The 23,473-nt window shown below is 40.7% G+C and overlaps 1 protein-coding gene across 5 annotated transcripts in view; it reads right to left on the reverse strand.

Moving 5' to 3' along the window:
• The window catches only part of BCL2 (BCL2 apoptosis regulator), a 179,488-nt gene that overhangs the window by 10,503 nt on the left and 145,512 nt on the right, over positions 1 to 23,473 (reverse strand). The gene's annotated exons all lie outside the window — the stretch shown is intronic.

Genomic DNA, 23,473 nt, shown 5'->3' on the forward strand with positions numbered 1-23,473 from the left:
AAGAAAAGAGCAAAACAAAAGGGGAGGGGGAGAGAGAAAGAGAGAAGATCAGAACCATTAAACAGAACACGCCGAAAGCACTATTGAAGAAGGTTGTTCTTCATTCAGGAGATGAACTTTACATTGAGAACTAAGCATTCTAGCAAGATCTCTTTTTTTGTTCTTGGTCATGAAGAACACGGGGCACGAGGGTTTCTGTACACATGTAGGGACACTTCTACAGAAGATGTGGCTCGCCTACTGGTCCTTGGTTGGGTATGGTGTCACTGTGGTTGCCAAACGTCAAGCACAATCCTGGCCTATCAGACCTAGAGGATTCCAAAGGGCTGTGAGGGATAATCTCCCTAAATAAGAGGTGAGGAAATGTTGGCCCTCCTGATGTTTTGGACTACAATTATCATAATCTCTAACACCATGTTGGCTCAGACTTCTGGGAGCTGAAAGTTGAAAACATCTTAAGTGCCAAGACTCCCTGCCCCAGCCTTAAATAGTTCCTGCTGCTCCCATTTGCTTCCTTAACGTTCAGTCACAGGATATGGAACTTCTATACATAGTGTACATTGTATCTTGATCATTTAATGACTGTCTTCGTAACGCCTCCATGTTCCCAAACTAGTTTTTCTGGTGTTGCTGTTTGTACCAAGTTACTTCAGTTGCCTCACCAGTAAAGTTTTCCCCAAACCAGATACTCTATTTCAGTTTGGTTTTTTGTTTTGTTTTAATTACTGAAATACCAAGACCTGAAATTGTCTCTATTCAGTGGATGCCAAAAATACAGGTTTGCCTTGGAGGGCTGGAGCCAGTAATACTGTCCGCCACTTGAAATATGGTTTGGTTTTCTGCTTGTTCTCTCAGGGAAGCTGGGGAGCCTTGGGCACAACATAAGCCTGAACCTTTAGCAGCAAGGGGGAATAAATGGTGGTTCAAGCAGGAACCTTTTCACTCTATATGAGTTCTACCAGAGCGCAGAACAAAGACTTTTTAAAAAATTACGTCTCCTAGATTCTCCAGTCAGCAGGGCCTTGCTGGTACGTTTAACATCTGACACAAGATGGCGTCTTAAGCTTCTCACACTGTGCTGCTCCAATCTTGTGGTGCTCCACTTGGAATGAGACACACTTCCACAGAGAATCAAATTAACTCCACAAAAAGACAAGCAAACAAACAAACAGAACAATATTGTCTGGCTTGTTTCCTGTTGCCAGAATTCCAATCTATTTCACATAAATGAGGAAAGGACTGTTCTTATTCCAAAGACTGCCTTTAACGTAAAATATACACCTTGGACAAAATCCAATACGCTTAACCCAATTAAAATCACATTTAAGTGCACTTGAGTCAACTGCTTGAACAACATGTAACTTTTTGCTAAATCATGATCTATCATGCAATTTCTATCCTTTCAAGTAAAAAGTTTGTTATTAGCTAATGGTATAAAAACTAGAATAGTCCGCACACTCTTCTAGGGAATGTTTGCTTGTTTGTTTTCAATCACAAAAACAAGTAAATAGGCAGAATAGTTTAGTTTTTGCACCTTGGAACAGAACAGGTTGTTTTAGAGTCTATGAATTAATTAGAGCACTCCTAAAACCTAGAAAGAAGAAAACTTACACATGGAAATATATATTTTTTTAAATAGTGCTTTGTTTTACCCAAGAGAAGGTCCTCGCTATTTGGTTTCTTGTTGCATTGGTCTTTTGCAGAACTGGGAAAATGACTTTGGGGGCCTCTACTGCTACGATCTCCCAGCCAGCATGACCCCGCTGGAGATACCAGCTAGGAGATAGTGAGAGGCGTAGTCCCAAAATGTCACTTCTCCAAAACATGGTTTATGCCGACTACCTGACTACTATTGACTATGAAGACAATGCCAATTCAGGAAATGATGCTGCTTCATTCATCCACACCTGTGCAAAAGTGCTGGGAAGCTGCTGCTCCACAGTCAGCCTATGATATGTGAGAGTGGTTCTCCCCACAGTGGTAGGATTTGCTCCACTTACTCCTTGGATCACTGACCACGCTGTACAACTCTGGGTTTGAACCAGACCAGATCGCAGTATTTCTTTGCTCCATTCCTCTTATTCAGCCATGACAATGTCATAGCAGGGGAGAAAGATATGTATATCGCTCAAGCTCCTGCAATGCCAAGAAAATTCCCTTTTAATTGTATCAGTATCTTGTAGTTTTATCCTGACCACTAACTACCTGCCAAAATGGTGGGGACAGGGGAGAAGAAGAAGAAAGAAAAGCAAGTATGATTTTACATGGAGAATACTGGCTCTACCATTGCTCCCATGTACAACAATCTGCAGTAGAAACACAAGAGTGGAACTCAGGGTCTGATGTGCACAGATCCATTTATGACACATTCCTCCTCATGGTTAGCTGCACATAAATTTGCCAGTTCATGCTTCGCGGATATTACTTGAAGGCATCATATTAAAGAGATGTTCATGTATGAATGTCCTATCACAGACCAGATAACACAGACATGTCATTTCACTTTAAACACAGAACTTTCAGCAGAGCAGATTCACATATTTATGAGCAAGTCATCTCTGGTTGGTTACCAATATGTTTTGTGACTTCCGTTGTCTAAAATGTGTGGCCAATTGGTACCCTCCAGACACTTCTGGATTGCAATCCCTGTCAGTCCTAGCTAGTACAGGCAGTGGTAAAGAATTGTAGGAGAAGCAGTTCAATACTTTCTAGTGAATCAGTGTTGCTAAATAATATGGGCCCTCAATACTTCCTACATGTCTGGTCCCAGATGTGCTTTGCCAAAATTTAAGTTCACCTGCAAGGACTTTGCTTCATAGTTCTATTTATCAAGAGGACAAACTGGACACCATAAGAGCGGGGGCTTCTTGACAGTGACCCCAAACTATGGAAAATCCTTCGACAAACTCTGGGTTCTTCTCTTCTGAAAAGGCAGTCCTTTTTCAATGTTCCTCTGGAGGTTAGTCTTTATAGTGGGTTTGTTATTTCTTGATTCACGTTTGTGAATTGTTTCATGCTAATTTAACAGGAGCTGTCTGGTGAGAGATGCTAAAGAAATCTGGGAAATAAGGTCAGCATTTTACAGGTGCCCTAGTAAGTCCTTTCTGTTAGTCATGCAGAATTGCACACCTTGTTGCTGCTGGTAAGAAGAAGGTGTGTTTTCTTTGTTGGGATCACAGTTTAACAGTGTCTGTGTGAGTGGCAAGGATCCTTTCTTACTACACTAGCAGGACTTGTTGCTCAGTGGACATTTGACAGGATAATGACCTAAGAAAATAATACATAGGTGTTGAATAATCATATACTGTATAAAGAAAAAGTCCTATTATCACTCACTTGGCTAAACTCACAAAATCTGTAATGAGGGGCTTAATATTTGGCTTAACTGTTGTTACAACAGTACAATGTATTCCCTTTTGTTGCGCTTTTGACCAACAAATGCCTTGTTAAGCACTATATGAAAAAGATACAGGGTCTTGTATAAGAGAACTGGGGTTTACAAGACACATGTTGCAGAACTTGAATGCCTTCACTACAGTCTTTTCCCCTTTAGCATTTTCCATTCAGTTCTTTGCTTTGGGCGGTAAACAGAAAATTTTATAAAGGGAAAGTGGAATGATTAACAGCAAAGCCACTGTAATGCTCATAAAGGCAATTCTGAAATACAAGGAAAGTGCATGTTGTGGCTAACAGTGGTGCACATGAACTCCTACAACCACAATAGTAAATGAAAAGGTGAAGACACTATAATGTCAGTTTATTTTTTGATACATGCATCTCCCCGCCCATCTCACAGGTGATTTGTTGGTTACTCAGTGGATGGAGAAGCACAGGGCAGCTTAACCTGGAGACCATGTTACAGTTCTGCGTTATGGCCAGGGATAAGAAACATCAGCAGAAAACGCACAGCAGGAAACTCCGGTTCTTACTGACAACAATTACCATCCATGTCTGCCTTATGGTAACTGCCCCTTATATTTTAAGTAACTATTTTATGGGTCCTTTCTTTCCTCTTTGGTGCTTTCTCAAACATCCTGATTAGACTTATTTCCGAAGCTTGTTTGAACAGCCTGTCACTATTTGTTTAAGTTTGACACCCAATTTAAACAAACACCTAGACCTACTTTATGCCATAAACCAACAGGGATGGAGGTGGGGAGGGCTGTACGTCTGCAAAGCTTCCAAGATGTAAAGCAAGTAAAGTCTAATCTGCAGAGCTCAGAAACACTACTTTAAAAAAAAGAAAAGAAAGCCTCCCAGCCACTTACGGCTGCTAAGAGATGTCCACACTTGCAATTCGCAGTCTACAAGCGAATCAATAGGGAACTAATTCTGGGAACTTCATGATTTAGGTTCACCTTTTCATCATTTTTTCCAGTTCTATGCTATTCTTTTCCAAGTGTGAGTTTGACCGGCATTGTCTCTCCATTGTCCCTCCCAGGCAAAGGAAGGTATTTTCAAGCGTTCCTTGAATTGGAGGTGGCACAGATTCAGTCTTTGATGTTCTGTATACAAGGCAAGTGCACTACAGCGGTGCAACAGTATGTTCCTCCTGGCCACCATGCTTCATACTTTGGTAACTTAAGGATGTCTGGTGCAAGTATGCTAGTTTAAGTACAAATACACCAGTCTGCTCTATTAAAACAGATGAGTGAGTACCACAGTTTTACAGATGTCGATGCAGAAGGAAATCTCACTGAGTTCTCTGGTGCTTACTCTCAAGAAAAGCCTTATGGGCTTGGATATCTCATTTAGGCTTTGTATAGAGCTGATTGATGTATAGTTGGAGCTAATGTATAGTTATTACTTCAGACAGGAATGGGCTTTGATAGACCAATACCAAGACATGGACTTTGAAACCATATTCCACAACCAGACAACCCAACTGTGGTGAACATGGGAGCACACAGAATCTCTCTCACATAGAGAGACACAATGTTACAGTATTCCTCGAGGGAATAAAAATTTGCCAGTGCTATATGACTGAGACAACAGACATGCAAAGAGAGCCATGCTATCTCCCAGATAATCACATACACAAAGGAAAGCAAGTGAAGGATGAGACTACACTAAGGATCTGAATCATCAATTTGAAGTCTTCTTTTCCTTTAAATGAACTGAAATTGATCCCATGCAGAAGCCAAATCATTTGACTGAGCTTCATTTCATGTATCCCCATAGCGTGCCTGTATTCTGTGATTTGATATATGACTCCAAACCCTCAGTTTCTCCTCTCCCCTTCACTCCCTTTAATCTTAGCAGTCACTCCCATGGCTGGTATACGGTATTGCTGGTTTGTTCCTGTTCCTCAAGCAGCACTGGTGGGTTTTGCAAAATACAAAAACTTACTTAATGCAATTCCCTGTTCCCTCCAATTTATTGGCTTTGCTTTCATTCATTCATTCATTCATTCATTCATTCATTCATTCATTCATTCATTCATTCATTCATTCATTCATTCATTCATTCAGTAGGTTCCAAGCAGTGGTGGGATTCAGCAGGTTCGCACCAGTTCTACAGAACCGGTAGCTAATGTATTACTGGTTCTGCAGAACCATTTGTTGGCCTGCTGAATCCCACCACTGATCCTGGCCAGTGGTGGGATTCAGCAGGTTCGCACCAGTTCTACAGAACCGGTAGCTAATGTATTATTGGTTCTGCAGAACCGTTTGCTGGCCTGCTGAATCCCACCACTGGTTCCAAGCACTAATTTGTCATTACAATATGGCAGGTCTGATGAAAACATGGACCAAAAGGACTCACACTTGAAATCATATGGGAAGCATTGAGAAATCCATGGAGAGACTCTGAAGTGATAGAAGTTAAACACAGAGGTAGAAAGCTGTGCTGTGGAAAGAGCCAGTATGCGCCAGGAAGTACTCCAGTATTGCCACAGTCAGATGATCTAGTGCTAGAGTACATAGTCCTAACAACAACAAAATTAATTCTGGAGGTGAAAAGGAGAAAGATTGTGGGGGTTGTGGTGTTTGAACAGTCATAGAGAACACGCCGCACATAAGACGTCACCTTCAACACGTCTGCATCCCTTCAAATTGATCCCTGAACACACACACACCTTTCTCTTCTACACTGGCACAAGCAATCACACATACCTGAACCAATGCAAATACATTCAGTTGTAAAAAAAGAAGCACCAGTGGTGGTGGTGGTGGGAGTATAGATTAGAAGGGGGAAAGCCCAGGCTGATTCACATTGAGATATATGTTGTATAACAAGTGCAAAGTACTATGAATCTAACTGTGCCAGTCCTAAAGTAATTCCTGTGCTTGAAGCAATTCCTGTGCTATTTGTCAACAGTATCGCCCCCTAACTTGACAACTGTGAACCGAGGCAAGCTCAAATTAGAATAAACAGCCTTTCTTCTCAAAGACACACTCCTTCTAAGTTCAGAATCAGCATCTTGTCTACTGAGATCTTAAGACAGCATATTCCAAACCCAACTATTTTGTACCTTTATAAAATAAAACCATTTACTATTTAAGAATTCAATCACCACCCAAAGATTATTTGCATACACATACTTGGCAGTAAAGGGCCAAATAAGAGGGAATGGTTTTCACAACCACCTCCTCCCAAACCCCGTGTTCTGAGTTACCTAAATGTGCCCACACTAATATTCCAAAGAATCTTGGATGGGCATGAAAATACTTGATCGAGACATGTCACATGAAGGATTTCAGGGAGGGGAGTTGCATATGGGAGATGGCACATCTAAATCAACCCAAGTCCATAATGATTTCGGTACAAAAAAGTTTAAGTATATGTGCTGAGAATCAAATATTAAGAAGGTGGACAACATCACATTTGGATGCAGCCCAACCTATGGCCACTCTAAATGAAACGACTGGGTCCTGGAAGATGGAATCCAGTTGGAACCAATGGAAGCTTCATTTGGCAGTGGCTATGACATTTCAGTGGTTTAACAAAGGCTTCAACCATTCTTATTTGCAGATTTTGCACAAGAGCCATGCAACTTTTCTGCTGGATTATGGGAGATACCTTGAACAGCGTCCTAGGTCAGGATCTTCCAGCCACTGGGCAACGTTGGTAACGTGGCTGCAACTGACTTTTGTGTCTGTGACTAGTGTACTAATTTCCTACCTTCCCAATACCGGGCTCAGTAGCTATGTTACTGATCAGTACTGCATATAAACACAGAGGTGGGGGAAGATAGACGGTTTCCTCAGTGCTGCACTTTGCATTTATGAGCGTGTGGGTGGTAGGCAGAGTGTACACCCAGAGGAAGTCAACTTCCTTTTTTTCTTTCTTTTTTTCTCTCCACCTAAATCAAACAGCTGGCGGTGAGGAAGTGATTTTATTTCCCTGGTTATCACTAGTCCAACAGGATATCCTCTTTAGCCGCACTGTGCTGAATGAAGAGCTGGCAGGGCTTCTATCAAGGCCTGGCAGAGCACAGCCGCTTGCCTTGCCACTCCTTCAGGCTTGCCCTGTCTATGACTCACAAATAAATAATGCCAAGGCCAGTGCTTGAAAAACAAAACAAAAATGACGTGAGACTGGGTGACATGGCTCAAGATCACACTTAACCAGAAAGAGCTGGTTCTGTATGATATCATGTGAGTTCTGCATGACATCATACACTTAGCTTATGCACAAAGACCCAAACAATCTTTTTGCATTTCCTCCCTCCTTAAAAACATCATACCTTTATATATTTATGACCTTATGGTACATAACAATAACAATGTCTAAATAACTATTGTTAGAACTCCAATGGGTTAGGAATTGGTGTATGGGGAAAAACGCTCAGGAAACCTGGTTTATCTGGCCTAACATTGAGCCCAGTCTCACTGGAAGTAAGAACTGCTGTTGAATCGGGTTTGGTTTAAAAGAATTTGATTTAAATTCTGGTGAACACACGAGGTATGTGCATGTGCGGAGTCATCTGACAAGGTATTATGTTATTTTGAGTGGCAGCAAGTTTTACTCCTCCTCCACCAGAGAGCCATTAATTTCAAGGTGGATGTGGAATCAATACATTGAAATCAATTCCAAATATGTGAACACCTCTAGTCTGCATTTTTAATTCCTGCTATCTGATACACTGCTACATCAGATAGCAGTAATTTAACACATAAAATAAAATAACTGTGGTTGGCTTTCTGGTGCCCCAAATAAGCTGAGCAACAGGGAAGGGCACTGTGCGAAACAGCCGATGAGTGAACCCAGTGCTTGAAGCTGGCTTCTTCCCAGTGTCCAGACTCTTGTCTATGCTATTGAAGAGAGTGCCAGCCATTGGGGGGGGGGGCTAAGATGCAGCAGGGAAGGATGTGGGGAGGATGCGGGGACTGCTCAGTCAGCCAGGATGGAGGGCAGACGGCCGCCAGGTTGCAGCAAGAGCAGCTGGACGAGGTGGGGGAATAGACAGTGGTGGCCAGTTTCAGTCCATGGAAAACACGGGGCTCGCTTAATCAGCCAACGTGTAGGGCAGGTGGCTGTTGGCACAGCAAGAGCAGCCAGAGGAGGAAGAGGAGGAGGCCAATTTCAGCCCCTATCTCTCTCTTTTGCCCAGGCTGTGTTGTTGAGGATGTACACAACAACTACAACGTCATGTGAGTACCAAATAACTTTAAACCGAATTCAAAATCAACAATCCTACTTCCAATTAATTTCATTAATTGGGACCAGGCTCATTGTCTACCTTTCTTAGCAGCAGTCCTTTAAGGTCACCTGAAAGATGCAATGCTTTAATTTGGAAAAACAAGGATTAAACCTGGGACTTTATGCATGCCAAAGATGTCCTACGGTGTTGAGTTACACGTCCTATAGTAGTAGCAGAAATAATTTAAACAAATGCCCTCAGCCACTCTCTTCAAATAGTAACTGAGATTAAAAATAATATTGCAAGGGTTTGCCAATCAGGAGGAAACCAGTTTCGTTGGCTGTTGCTTTATGAAATCAAAACTTCAGCTGAGTGTCAACCTGAAAAAGCTACATATATTGCTTTTTAAAGAGAGCTTAGGATGTCTGTATTCGTGTATATGCCTATTTAAAGTGAATACAGTATCTGACTCTGCTCAATATTATGCTTTGCTCACAACCAGTGTTCCACGAAGAACTGGTGAACTCACAATTCAGGTACAGTACTAAAAATGTGGACAGCTCTGAAAAAAAAAGGTGTGACATCTGTGTGTACGTGTGAACACAGACCAAGTGTCAGAGCAGCTTTCAGTTATAGAAACCAGCAATTGCTGTATGGAATAAGTACACATACACAGGGGTGGGTGGGGTTTTTCCCTTTAGAGATTTTTTAAATTGGTCCTTTATTCAACATGTTGCAGCTCCAAAGGTGTTCTTTCCACCCATGTACTGTATTCTTTATAGCTCAGATGTTGCACTGCTGGCCTCACTGTTGATGAATATTAGTGTGACAGAGATCAGAGGACAAGGGCTCTGGTTTTTTGGTCTGCAACATACTGCCAAAACATCAAAGCAACACAGCCTTTTCTTGGTTTTGTTTTCTGCTGTATTTGGACATCACTTATCTCTTTCATGTAATCTTTGCTCAAAGATTTGGAAAGTCGTACAGTTTGCTTATCTCTTCAATCAGAAGAGCCCTCCTGGATGAGACCAACTCAGGCCTAAAGTACAGGATGTACTATTTTGAATGCATGAGTGTCCACTAGGAAAGGGGGGGGGGAGGCAGTTGTTCTTACAAGTCATTGCAAGTCATTAGTCCACTGTTGCCTCTGAATATCCACCCTTTGGTTCCCTAGCCTGTAAGACGGAGATAACAATAACGGCCTACTTTACAGGGATATTGTAAGAATGACTGTAATTATGGACACATTAAAAAAATTATATAAATGCTGAACATTATTACTTCAGTTTTTATTCTTCAGATATTCTTCATTAATGCCAGACTGGGAGATATCTGAAATACAAACAATAGTAGTGTCTAACGATGGGCTGTCTGTAATGTACAGTTTGACCCTCAGAAAACCCCCTGTCTTCTGGATAGTATTACAAGAAGGAATTCATGTTACCATTGTCCCTACCAGCAACACCCTCTGGAGCTTCTAGAAATAAGGGACCTGTTTTGTAATCAGTGTAGAGACTGAGCGCCTGTCCCTTGATTAAAGGGGGGGGGGGAATCTGTACATGACAAGTCTGAGAGTCTCCACTGCAGCCTGATGCTTGCTAAGCTAGGCCCGCCTGGGAAACGTTACAGCAATTAGTCTTGGCGTCTCTGACTTAATTCACTTATGTACTGTTTTGCAGTATCCAAAAGACAGCTCTTGGGGTCTGTGGGTTGCAATTTCCCCCCCGAATTCTTCGAAAAGCCACTTCTTTATATATATATAAAATGAGATTATACATCTGACACCAGCATAGCAGCTGCAACAGTATTATGAAATCAGCAGTTAAGCATGGTTATCTGGGGATGAAAATCCACTTTGGTGGGATCAGCGAAAATGCAAAAACAAAAACAAAACAAAACAGCAGCAACACAAACACACACACACAATGACGGCCACATCGTTACACTTCTCAGTCTTTCAAGTGGATCACAGAAAGCTAATAACTTCCAGATTGATGCTAAAACAGCAATTGGATGTTTCTCCAGATGTGAAACTGCAGCCCAAGAGTAAGATCCTTTCCTGCAGTGTGCCGAGCAAACACAAACTACTCGCACTCCTTACATGTCTTAGCTGCCAGCACCTATTACTTTCAAGCTATCATCAATCATCAAAAGAGTTAATTTACAGCGCAGTCTAAGAAATGGGAACTGAAAGTAGCTATTAAACCAAATGTCCCAAAACAGATTGGGTTCACTGTTGGCATGAGCCGATTGCTACTGTAGAAAAAGGACACACACACACATATGAAACAGGTTCTGTGTTTATAGAAAGCCAATGGTTGGAAATAATAATTGAGGGAAGAGGAAACCTTGCAAGTCGCCTTCATAGGGACTAACAGATGCACAGGAAAATAATTCTTGAAATATTCTACTGGAAATACATATGTATCTTTGTGGCTGCAGAACATCTCACTCTTCGAATACTAAAGCTATCACACTTTCAAAACCTGGGCAAGATTCTTCAATCCTTTTCCCAAGAGCATCTGGTGGGTAGGCTGCAGCTATTTGACACAGCTTCTGCTAATTCCAAAAACTGGACATTCCTGATGAAAATGGAGTGCCACCTCTATTAAATCATGAGCATGTTTGTGAGTGATGGATGACCAGTGAAATTTAAAGGAGACAATAACTCAAACAGGAAACAGCTGAATGTGGAAGAAATCCATGGTGGAAAAATATATTCTTAATAGGAACTTGCTGAAATTGGTTTCTGAGCAAGCAAAAACAGTGTGACAAAAGCAGAACAGAACCAGACTGAGCAGGCAAGATTTTCAGCAGACTCCCATCAGGCATTCTCTGCCTCTTGTGTCTTAGTGCTCATGCCCATCACATGCAAAAAATGCAAGATGCATCCATATACTAATCTTGGAGAGGGAGCTGAGCTTTGAAGAATGACAAATACAGCAATCCATACATTTTTGGGGGGACCCAAAGTCCAGGAATCCCTTAGCCTGCATGGCCAGTGGCTTTGCTGGCTAGGGGATTTTCAGAAATGTAATCTTCCAAGCTCTGCTTAAAGGATCACCTCTCATTTTTTTTGAAAAAGCTGGCAATCTACAAAAGGAAAAAAGGGACAAAAAGCAGTAATTTAGAACTGCACCAATATATTATGTGTTAGAGAAAGCAAATATATTGCTCGATTGGTAGCTTTCTCTTATTTAATGGATCAGATTTTCTAGTCTTAGTGTGTCCTTCCTTCCTTCCTCTATTATAATACAGTGGTGCCTTGCAAGACAATTGCCTCGCGGGACGATGAATCTGCAAGACGATGGGTTTTTGTGATTGCTGTGGCACTTTGCAAGACGATGGGTTTTTGCGTTTGCTGTGGCACTTCGCAAGACGATGTTTTCTATGGAGGATTTTCTATGGAGAATCTATAGTTCTATGTGGTCTGAGAAATGTCTCTGTCTCTAAGGCAGAGCTTTCAAACATTTTTTTTGGTCACAAGTCCCAGAATGGAAATTTTGGTAGTCCAAAAAAAGTCATATTTCTAAGCTTTCCCCTTGGCTTCCTCCTTCTCTGCCTTTTCTCTGCGACAGGGAAATAACAGGATTGACCTACTTCAGAGGGCTGTTGTAATGACTGTGAGAAATGTATGTGGACTGCTCTCAGGAGTTATATAAATGCTAATGATTAATGTATCCCCTACTTTCCATACTCCCTTCTCTCATGCTTATATACTAGCGGAAGCTGCATTTGAAGTTCTAATGTTTAATTATTTAGCTTTTGTCCTATATCTTCATTCTGTCGGCATGAAGAGGGCAAATGCATTTTTAATCTTTCATCTTTCACATCAGTCCTGTGAAGGAAGGCTACTGATGCAGCCTCAACTTAAAGCAAGCCTTTTTGCCTAGTATGTGAACATCTTCAAGTTCTGCGGTTTGTGACACAACCCTGAACAAAGAAAAGGTATAGCCAGCTTAGGGAATTTGGCCCAGCCATAAACCCACATGTCCAACTTACTTGAATCAGACTGATAAGCAAATTTTCTAACTTAGAAACTGAAAGTGTATTTGGAACAGAAGCATTACAATAATTGTACTGTAAGTCAATTCTAATAACGCAAAAAACATTTGCCAATTTTTTTAAAACTGTAGGCTTTAGGCGTGGCCCAATGCGACATCAGTACTCCGCACTGAATAATGTACATTGAAAATAGAAAAAAGTAATCATAAAACTAATAGTTACATCCATATGAAAATAATGAACATGCAATAATGCCAACTGTGAGCATGATAGAATTCAACGGGACTAAGTGAGCTGACAGATTTCAGCCTGAGTGTTCTTCAGTGGTCCTTAGCAGAGGGACCATTGCCCATTGGCAGAAGCAGCCAAAAGGTTCATTTTTCAATCTTCACCATCTCCAGGCAGAATCAGGAACAACTCCTGCCTCAAATCCTGTCAACCAGTGTAGATAATGCTGAGCTAGCTGTCTGCTTTTTCCTGATGTCCCTTTCTTACTGAAGGTCAGAAATCATCATGGTTATTTTAACTGTGGAAGTTCCAAACAATGCTGTTGTATTACATGTCACCTCCCAGGTTCTTCAGCCAATAATACTTTGCTAGCATGTTTCATATGAACATCAGCAACTTATCCTTTCTGAAACTGTCAATGAAAATTACAGGCCTGAGCAGAATGGAGTGTATTAATGAAAATCCATAATGATCAGGTGTGTTAAAGCTGAGTCAGGATGACTCAGCAGAGCTGATGCAACTCATGGACGATGCAACTCAGGGATAACGCAATGTGTGATCTGATTGGTCATGTATATGTATATATGTGTGAATTGTACAGTCAGTTGTATCTTCTTCCTGCTTGAAGATCACTTCTACATGTTATGCTGCCAGACTGCTGTAAATACTGCTGTAAATACAGCAGCAGCTGACGGAAATGTTGCTGGACTGTGTGTGAGTTATTTCTGGACTGCCTGGACTGCGAATCACTCTGCTAAAACCACGATTTGCGTTAAGAAACGCTGACAGAAACAAGTTCAAATGACTGGTGTTTACTTTTGAAACCTATTTAAATCCTTACACTGAAAGCCATTAGATTTGTCAAAGTCCCCAGAATGTAACCTAGTGACTCAAAACCAAGTACAGAGATGGACAAGGCACATTGATTCAATGGGGAAAACCTGAGACCTCTACCTTGATGTTGACTCTTCACATTTGCAGTCTCCATCCTGGAATTTTAACTACAAATCCTGCATTTTAAGCATGTAACCGGGATGATTTTGTGCACTCTAAGCTCTGCAGCTCCCAGACTGATGTAGAGCCCAGAAAGCTCACCCTTTTATGATACTTCAGGGATCCAAAACAGTTATTAATCAGCCCTGATTCTGAGTAGTGCCAAGAAAAGTTACATTTCCAGTTTCCCACTCTTAACTAATCACTTCTTGCTGTAATTCCAGAAGGCTTCTAGAGGTTATTTTCCTTGATTCCTAGAAACTAAAAAAAATTATGAGGGATGATTACAGAAGACTGTGCAAATGCCACCCTCAGCTGAAGAGACTGAGGGGATAACTACGCTGGCCATTTACTTCGCAATTTGGATCAGATTGGGCACTAATGAATTCAAATTAAAACATTGTGAACTCCACAACATAAATTTCAATGCAAAGAAACCTGCTGTGGAGTCATCTCTTTTAAAGCAGGGAATCTTTGTTGTTGTTCAGCTGGTGGTGGCAGTGGAGTCAAATTTGTCATGATCACTTTGACCTCACTGTCATCCACTTTTTGCCAGTATGACTGCCTGATCTGAAGCAAAGGGTCAGTCGTGGGGGCTGTCACTTCCCCTCCGCCAAGCACCTTTTACCTCAAAATTATTTCTTCTTCTATTTTAAATGAATGTTTCACCGCAGAACTGGAATGAGCATTTGCTAGAGCACTTAGGGGACCAATTAAAAGAGAGAGAGAGAAAGGTAGAAATTGTGCATCAGCACTTGTTCGTACCTTGTTAAGGCGGCTACTGCTGTTGGAGCTCAGTGCAAACCAAGCTGTCTCCTGCAAATCCAGATGGCTATAGCAATTTCACCTGTGTGTGAACAAAAGTGTATGAACCCACATCTCCCCCCCCGTGCAGCCGCACCCTAAAACAGCAACAAACAATTCTGTAAAAGAGTCTGAAAATCTCCCTATTTTGCTCTTCTGTTTTTGTTTTTCTACCTCCAGGTACACGCAGGGAGAGAAGCATCTGACTCTCCAATCTAGATGCAAAGGAACAGCAAGAGAGGTATGTTTAATTATTAAGCACAAGAAATTACTTTAAAATATTTGTGAAAAACTAGAAAAGTGGAGCAAATTCTGCCCCATGGTACAGACTGTAAAATAATCACACTCAACTTGCTTCTCTCTTCCTCCTCCTACTGTCATAATGTAAGACATAAGTTTTCTGGAGTGCAGGCCTGACATTTTTGCCTAGGACATTTCTATGATGCCATGAATCGTCACTAGTTTTGTTAATCTTGAAACGAGTCACTCTTGCTGACCCTGGCCTCGTAAGATTGCTCTGAGGATAAAAGGGGAAAAAGAGAACAGTGTGTCTTGAGCTTACTGAAGGTGTACATGTAGCTAATTTGATTACAAATAAGCAACAAAAACAGATGAAACAGCATCAGGCACTATACACAGAACACAACTCAAAAGTTGTGTAATGAGAGAGGGTGATGTATATGGAAACAGAGACATGCTAGTTTGTTATTCAAATAGTCCCCAGAACCAATTTGCATTGGTATGTGTAGTCCACTGGTTCTGATAGCTACACTTATCAACACAGAGGCTTTCAAAGACAATTAAAAATTATTTGCAAATATGAGCTGCACGTTGCATCTGGAACAATAGGGAATTTTCCTCAATATTTGTTTACATGCCTTCAGAATAATAAAATCCCTGGAACATCCTCTTTTTCATCAACATGCTAACAATTGAGCTACCAAGATCTCCAATTACCCTCCTGGCTACACTGGGACACAACTAACCACATTTTAGGGTTACAAGAAGCATTCTCTACTGTTTGCACTCCCCACTCTCCACAGTGTCAGTGCAGCTAGGAAGAAGAGATTGGAAGATTCCACTTTGGTTTTCAGAGAGCTACAGCTTGTTTTGCCTTATCTGGGGTCAAGCCATAGTTACTTAATTCTTGTGGCCTTGGCTACCAGATGGGCAGTATATAAATCAAACTACTACTACTACTACTACTACTACTACTACTACTACTACTACTACTACTAATAATAATAATAATAATAATAATAATAATAATAATAATAATAATAATAATAATAATAATAATAAAATTTTTAAAAAGATAATTTGTCTGTTTCAAGCTGTGATTTCTGATCTTGGTTTATTTGGAAAAGCTACAGTTAAACCCTACCACAACAACTAATACCAACAAAATCCAGGCAACTGAAAATGAAAGCAGATGCTTCTTATCTCTTCACAACTAGGCCAACAAGAAATGTAGGAAGCGGGAACAACTGTATGCATGTAACCTAAATTGTGGTTTAACACTAGGTCTGAATCAGCCCATGGGAGACTGCTTGCTGAATGGAACCAAATATATACCAGAATATGTGCACTTTTGTTCATAGCTTGGGAAAGCTAATTTTTAAAAAACTGTAATATCCTTCACGATATCTATAGTGCAGTGGTCCCCAACCTTGGGTCTTCAGATGCTCTTGGACTTCAACTCCCAGAAATCCTGGCCAGCAGAGGTGATGGTGAAGGCTTCTGGGAGTTGTAGTCCAAGAACATCCGGAGGCCCAAGGTTGGGGACCACTGGTATAGTGGATAGAATAATGGACCAGGACTCAGGAAGCTTGGGTTTGAATCTTCCCCAGCCATGGAAACTTACTGGGTGTGTGGCACTGGTAAAACCACTCCTTAAATATCTCACTTACCTTGAAAGCCTATTATCGTCACCAAAAGTTGATTTCGACTTGATGGCACATAAAAAACACATATCCCTAATAGTCAGATTATCTACTTCAAGTCAGAGATGCTGCTTTTACTGAGGAAGTCAGAAGTATGTAATTACTGGTAAAAGAATGGTAATTATAAAGAATTGAAATAAATTATCTTTTAAAATTTTTAAGTATAGTTTGTTTGCTGGAGTGCCTGGCTGTAGAGCTAGCGGCCAGGTGTTTGGATTCCCAGTGTGCCTTCCAGTTACATGCTCTATTCACCTGTGTGGCCTTGTGCTGACTCAGAACATCACCAGAAGGAGGTCTTGTTAAACCTCTTTCAAGTACTTTGCACCTCGAAAACCCTGGGTGGGAGGTCTTAACTTGGAACCAATCTGATAGCACATAATAAAATTAAGGTAAAATGAAAGTACCTTACAATTGCAATTTAATGAGAGATAAAGTCAGTAATAGATTTCAGTCAGTTTTATAGTCACAAGTGTTGTGTGGCTTCATTACCTATGTGGTTTTTGTACAAGACAATGCCCAAAGCATGCAAATGATTTTCTTTAAATAACAATAACTGACAAGTGATTATGAAGCTATAACTTTTAAAAAGTATCTTTCTAAGCTCTCATTTTAAGCTGAAGCAACTTTGACAACTAACTGATCATTTGGTTTTAAACAACTTTTCTAAGCTACCAACCCAACATTCAGCCTTGTTTGCAGCTTGTTAAGGTAGCACTGTTGTGGCTGTCCATATTTGCAGGAGGCATGGTTACAACAGAGCTACTTTAGCAAGGCTAACTGATAATTTCTTCCTCTCTCTCTGCTGACTCCTCATTCCCCCCCCCATTTTTTTTGCCCCCAGGTGCCCTAACATCAGCACCAGTTTTTCCCCCCAAAGGAAGAAAACAATGGAATGAAATGGAAAGGGAGCACACTGAGCAGCAGCACAATAAACTAAAAGAAGCAGAACCAGGCACCAGATTTGGGAAAGAGGATTCAAATGGCAGCTTCCCTGACTCGCTCACTGCTGCTGCAGCTGAGAGGAATAGTTTGAAATAGAACAGCTACAATCACCTCCACATTGGCTTAAGGTATCACAGCTCCTGAACCAATGTGAATGTGTTCACTACAGAAAACCCCCAGAAGCTCTAGCAGCAGAGGTAAAACATTCAGATCGGGGGCGGGCAGGCAGCCTCTGAGACAATTTGCATTGACTTGAATGCCATATAGTCAATGGAAAATAATGCCAATCTGACTGTCACCATCCCAATGTAGCCACCCCTAGCAGTACTTCTCTGAATGCAGTGACACCATTCCTAGCAAATTATACCTGTCAAAATAATTTTAATATGCTTTTTGTACAACAATACACACTTTAAACAGGTGTTAAATAATATTTAAATAATATTTTGAGACAATTTGTTAAAGACCACAGATTAATGCAGAAACATAATGGAATTGTGAGTGAAATACATGGAAATAACAAGGACAATAAATAAAGACCAGATTTCCCTGTCTTGTATGTAAGCATGTTGCCACCCATGCATTCTAAATAGAACTGGAACTGAGGATAGCTACGGATTCTATAAAAATTGCTCCATGGGTCCTATTAGTGAAAGGAGACCCAAGAAGTGAGGTACTGTACAAGGAAACTAAATCTGTTGGCTGCTAGGAAATATTGCATCTAGTGGCTTGTATACCTCATTAGAGATGGGGGGTATTTGCATATGAATATGAATACTCCCGCACAGGTGGAGATGATGAGGGTCCAGCCCCATGGTGCCAGATGGTCCACTCACCAATCGCTGCTGCCGGGAGCTGCACAATCCTGTCCTATCACTCCAGAACTTGCGATTGGCAAGCCACTGGCAGGAGGCAGGGCGACAAGCCTCTCTCCCAGGTTGAAGAGTGGCTTGCCGGTTGCAAGCTCCGGAGTGATAGGATGGGATTGCACAGCCTGCGGCAGCGGTGGATCAATGAGTGGGCCATCTGGCACCATGGGGCCAGACCCTCGTTATCTCTACCTGTGTTGGGGTATTTGTATCCCCATCTCTATACCTTATACAGCTGGGTTGGCAATGACATTCTTGGTGAGTGCTTAAGTTTGTATAGTTAGGCCCAAATAAAGTAGGATAGGAACCCGAGGCCTAAACCTAATCACTTGTTCCAGCTAGAATAGACCCTCTGAATCAACAGAACTTTACATAATAGTTGACTTACCAACGCTTGTGTGTGTAATAGTAAGAAATCAAGTCAAAGAGCAACAGACAAGAATACATATAATTTTAACTCAACCTGTCATTGCGATCTTCCAGTTAATTTTGATTGCCTTGGCAAGAGAACATGGTGTAATTTATCTTATTTGTCTGGCTCCTACCACAGTGACTACAAGATTAATACCTGATATCAGATAAAAAACAGGGCAGGACATGAAAAACCCGAATAGCACATAAAACAGCAATTAAGGAAACAGATATATGGTGATATATATCAACCTAGTATCAGAAGTGGTTTCTGTGCTATACGAATAAACACAGCTTTAAAATCCAGAGCCATCCATCAAGATTATTTCATGCAGTGACAGTGTAGTATTGTGCTAATGGTCCTACTGCATCCAGTGAGGTTTACTCCCTTGAAAGTTCACTTAGGATTTTCTGCTCAAGTGCTTCAATTCCACTCTGCTAATACCTTTATATTTTCATACCTAACAAACCTTGATACCTTATCTCATTACTACCATATATTGTATAAATAATGTATATGAGCTAAAATGGACACATTAATCCTCTGCACTTAAGCACCCCTGATTTCTACTACTTGTTCTGTAGAGAACACAGGATCTTATTGCCCTTTTGTGAGTACCGAAGAGGAAGTTCAGATGCTGCCATGGCTAACTGTACGTACCTGAGGAGGTGCCAGTTGCCTGTGGGACATCAGACCAGGAATGTGACCTGGCAAACAACCACAATTCAGTTTAGAACCAAGTTGTAACAACTGACCCGTTTAGAACCAATTGCCCACAGTGGCTTCCCTGATTTCTCCTCTGCAAGTATAAAAATACAAGGCGATTATGGATGTAAGGTTACAAGCTAACAGGCATTTATTGTACAGAAGCAGTTATACTGACTATAATTTAATTAATCCAAATTCTGTATTATTGTAATATCCCCATTTGTCCAAAAATGGGAAAAAATGAAACTCCTGACCTTTTCATCAGGCATGAAGTTATGAAATATCCTGTGTAAGTATACAAGGAGAGGAAGTGAAGGCAGAAGTCATGGATCACTAGAATGGTCTGCCTGTTTTGCGGCATAAGATTAAGAAAGAGGAGCAGTTTCCAGATATTCAGATTAAGTCATCTAATGATATTAGGCTGGCTATATTTGGAACTATTCATAAGACTGCTGGGAGCAAGAAGAGAACAAGCAATGGTTGATTCCCCCTTTAAAAAAAAAAAAAAGAGAAAACCAGTGATTGCTCAAAAGTGTATTTTTCCAGAGAAATCAGTGTCCACATGTTAAACTAAAAGTAATTTTAGATGCTGTACTAATGAATAGCGTAAAGGCACTTAGTCTCTTTTATGCCAAATCTCGACCCCTAGTAGGCCACACAGGTTTCAGCCAACTATCTTTATATGGTAAGTCTCCCTTTGTGTGTGGAGCTATCTATATGTATTGAAAATGGATGGATATACATATGCCTACATATAAAAGAGAAAACCCAGGCAGTCTCTGACATCATATTTGCACAGGCACTAAGAAAGAGGGATTTTGTATTTTAATATTACATTTCTCTTTTAGCTGCTCATCCCTAGAAAGAGGACACTGGACTACACAGGCCTCGTTTTGGTCCGGACAGCTTTTGTTTCTTAGTGCTCATTGCAAATTTATGATAGTGCCAGGTTTACTCATTGTTGTTAGATATTGAGCACTCCATTCAATTAACAAATGTGATTCATATTACGTACAGACAGAAAGCTATTTATGACCTCAGACGGACAGCAATATAATGGAAGCGCTTCGGAATGGTAATGAGACAAGCAATAACAAAGAATACCTTAAAAGGAGAAGGGAAAAGGGATCTGCCTGGCACCACTGTTCTGCACCCCTTGCAACAAAAGATGCACACATTCTGCCAAGGCTTTCTCTTCGTTCAGCATTAATCATGGCAGCAAAAAAAAGAAAGAAAAACATTACTAAAGCCTTCGAGAATACAAAAACATTACTCTCATTCTTTGGGGCTAATTAACCATTCATAAAGATAATTATATCACTATCTACAGTGTATGCACCTGTAGAGAGCGAGAGAGAAAACCCCCCAAAATTCATGAGGAAAAATAACTTTAGATTAAATTGTGGAGATTGGATGAATATGCTACCCCTTAAGCGGAAAGCATTTTGGAAAAATTCCCTAAGAACTTAACCCTAAGAACCGCAACTGCAAGGAAGCAAAGAATCATGATGATTTCAACAAAACACAAGTGGATAATGTTCAGAAGGGTGTTTTATTAGTTTATATCTGGGGTCTACAAAGGCTCATGCCAGAATATTAGCCTCTAAAAACCACAGGTGCTTCAGAGCAGTTTCTTTCAATTAGACCTTAGATAAATAAGTTACTTATTTCAACTATATCTCCTGGAGTCTTAACATGGCGAGGATGCAATGCCCTCTGAACAATGCATTGCAGTAGTCCAGCTTCAGGTTCACCAGAAGATGGACAGCCACAACCACAAGATCTTTGTCCAGAGGAAGAACCCAGCCATCATACCAGCCTCAGACACCAGAAGGGGGTTTGGACCTCTGAGGCTACAGTACCTGGACCTCTAGAGTCGAAGAGGAATGCACAAATATTAAAAAAAAAATGTGAACAGAGCTTTTCAGAGGAACTATGACCCTACACCAAACTGACTGAATCAGCATTCCATGAACCACCTGCCAACAGCAACTCAATCTGGGCAAGAGTGGATTACTGAATTTATTTTTATGTTTGTGGATAAGTTTAAAATATTGCAAGGTGATGGTCTTCTATAGTCACTGAAAGTGTAAGCTTCTTGTCAGTAGTCACTTTGAAGGAGGGACACATTTGATGCCTCTGCTGTCTCTGCTCTGTAAAAGCAACTGTATGCGCAACATGTATGTGCAAAATTCCTGTAACAAGGTCTGTGCCACTGTGACAATGTGAGTCATTCCCACTGTAGGACTATGAAGGGAAAATGATCTGAATTACCCAGTTTATTTCCACCCTACTTCTTTTTTTTTTTACAACAAGAAAAAAAAAACATACACACAGTGTAAAAAGATGATTTGTTCTCTTGGGTTATCCATCGATCCATCGATCGATCGATCGATCGATCGATCCATCGATCGATCGATCGATCGATCCATCCATCCATCCATCCAGGGCACATATTGATGCTTTGTGAATTGGGAAAATACTGCTGACACTCCAGTGAAATTACAGTTATTGCTGTAATTTGAAATTTGAATTCACATTTGTAATGTGAAATTACAGTTATTGCTTAGACTTTGGTAAAGTAAAATGTGAAAATATGGAAGTGCCAGCTAAAAAGTTCAGAACATTTCTTTTTATTAAATGAATTTCCATTTCCCAAATGACTATGTTTCCACTTCCATTTAAGCAACGTTCTGCCTCCCCTGCAGCTTCTGTCATGGGGAATACTGTATGGACCATAAATCACTGGAAAATTTGCCATGAGGTCCATTTGAAGTTCTGAACACTCTGAACTGGTGCAGAATCTTAAAAGAGTATGTTGTGACAGTATGAGTGTAATAATGAGCAACCATTAGCCAGTCAATGATGTGCAGAACAATAAATAATGCTGACTTGATATAACATTGCCAATAACACATTTTGTGAAAACCTTCAGAGCTCTTACAAGTCGGAACATGAGAGCTTGAAATTGAAAAAGGTGGTCATTGAGAGCAAAAATTCAATACCTGATAGAATGGATGGATAACAATAAGAAAATATGTGTCCTTTCAATCAATGGTGGCACATCAATGTCTTTCCAGAGTGAGTAACGGTGAGAAAGGTTAATCTACCAAAATTTTTATTTGTTCATACTACTGAATTCTAAAATACAGGAGAAGCCTTGTCTTGTTTTGGGATAGTAAATTATTCCCAATATAATTAAATCTCTCTCTGACAGGACTGGAGAGGTTCGATATCACTCATTTATAATAGTGCAAAGATTTCCATAAATGAGAGTAGAGATGAAGGGACTGCTCAGGACAACTGGTCGAAGACAGCTGAATTCTTCATAGTAACTACCCAAATTATATTAAGAACCTGATAGTGAGTAGCTCCACAAGCTGCACAATGCTCTGCTAAGTAATTGCCAAAAAAAGGTCATAAGTTACAACACATCTTGCGGCAGACACTTAAGAAGGTAATGGTAGGAATGGAGACCATCAGAATCTGAGAACCTTCATTCAGAGAATAGCTGTGTTAGTCTGTGCTAGCATGTCGGGCAAAAACAAAACCAACATGAAAAAATAAAGAAGACAAGAATGCTGTGGCACCTCAAAGACTAACTGCTATACAGTTGTGCCCCGCTTAACGATTCACGATGATGTTTTTGCGATCACAATTGCAATCATAAAATGATGTTTTAATGGGTTTTTTTCATTTGACGATGATCGGTTCCCTGATTCAGGAACCGATTCTTCGCATTACGACGATCAAAACAGCCGATCTTCGGGTTTTCAAAATGGCCGCCAACTGCTCAAAATGGCTCCCCACTGTGTTTTTGGACGGATTCCTCGCTCTACAGGCATAAAAAATAGCTGCCCCTATGGAGGATCTTCGCTGGATGGTGAATTATTCAGCCCACTGGAACACATTGAAAGGTTTTCAATGCATTTCAATGAGCTTTTTAATTTCGCTTTACATTTTCGCTCTACAGTGATTTTGCTGG

The sequence above is a fragment of the Pogona vitticeps genome, chromosome 4 (assembly GCF_051106095.1).
Source record: "Pogona vitticeps strain Pit_001003342236 chromosome 4, PviZW2.1, whole genome shotgun sequence".
Lineage (NCBI taxonomy): Eukaryota > Metazoa > Chordata > Lepidosauria > Squamata > Agamidae > Pogona > Pogona vitticeps.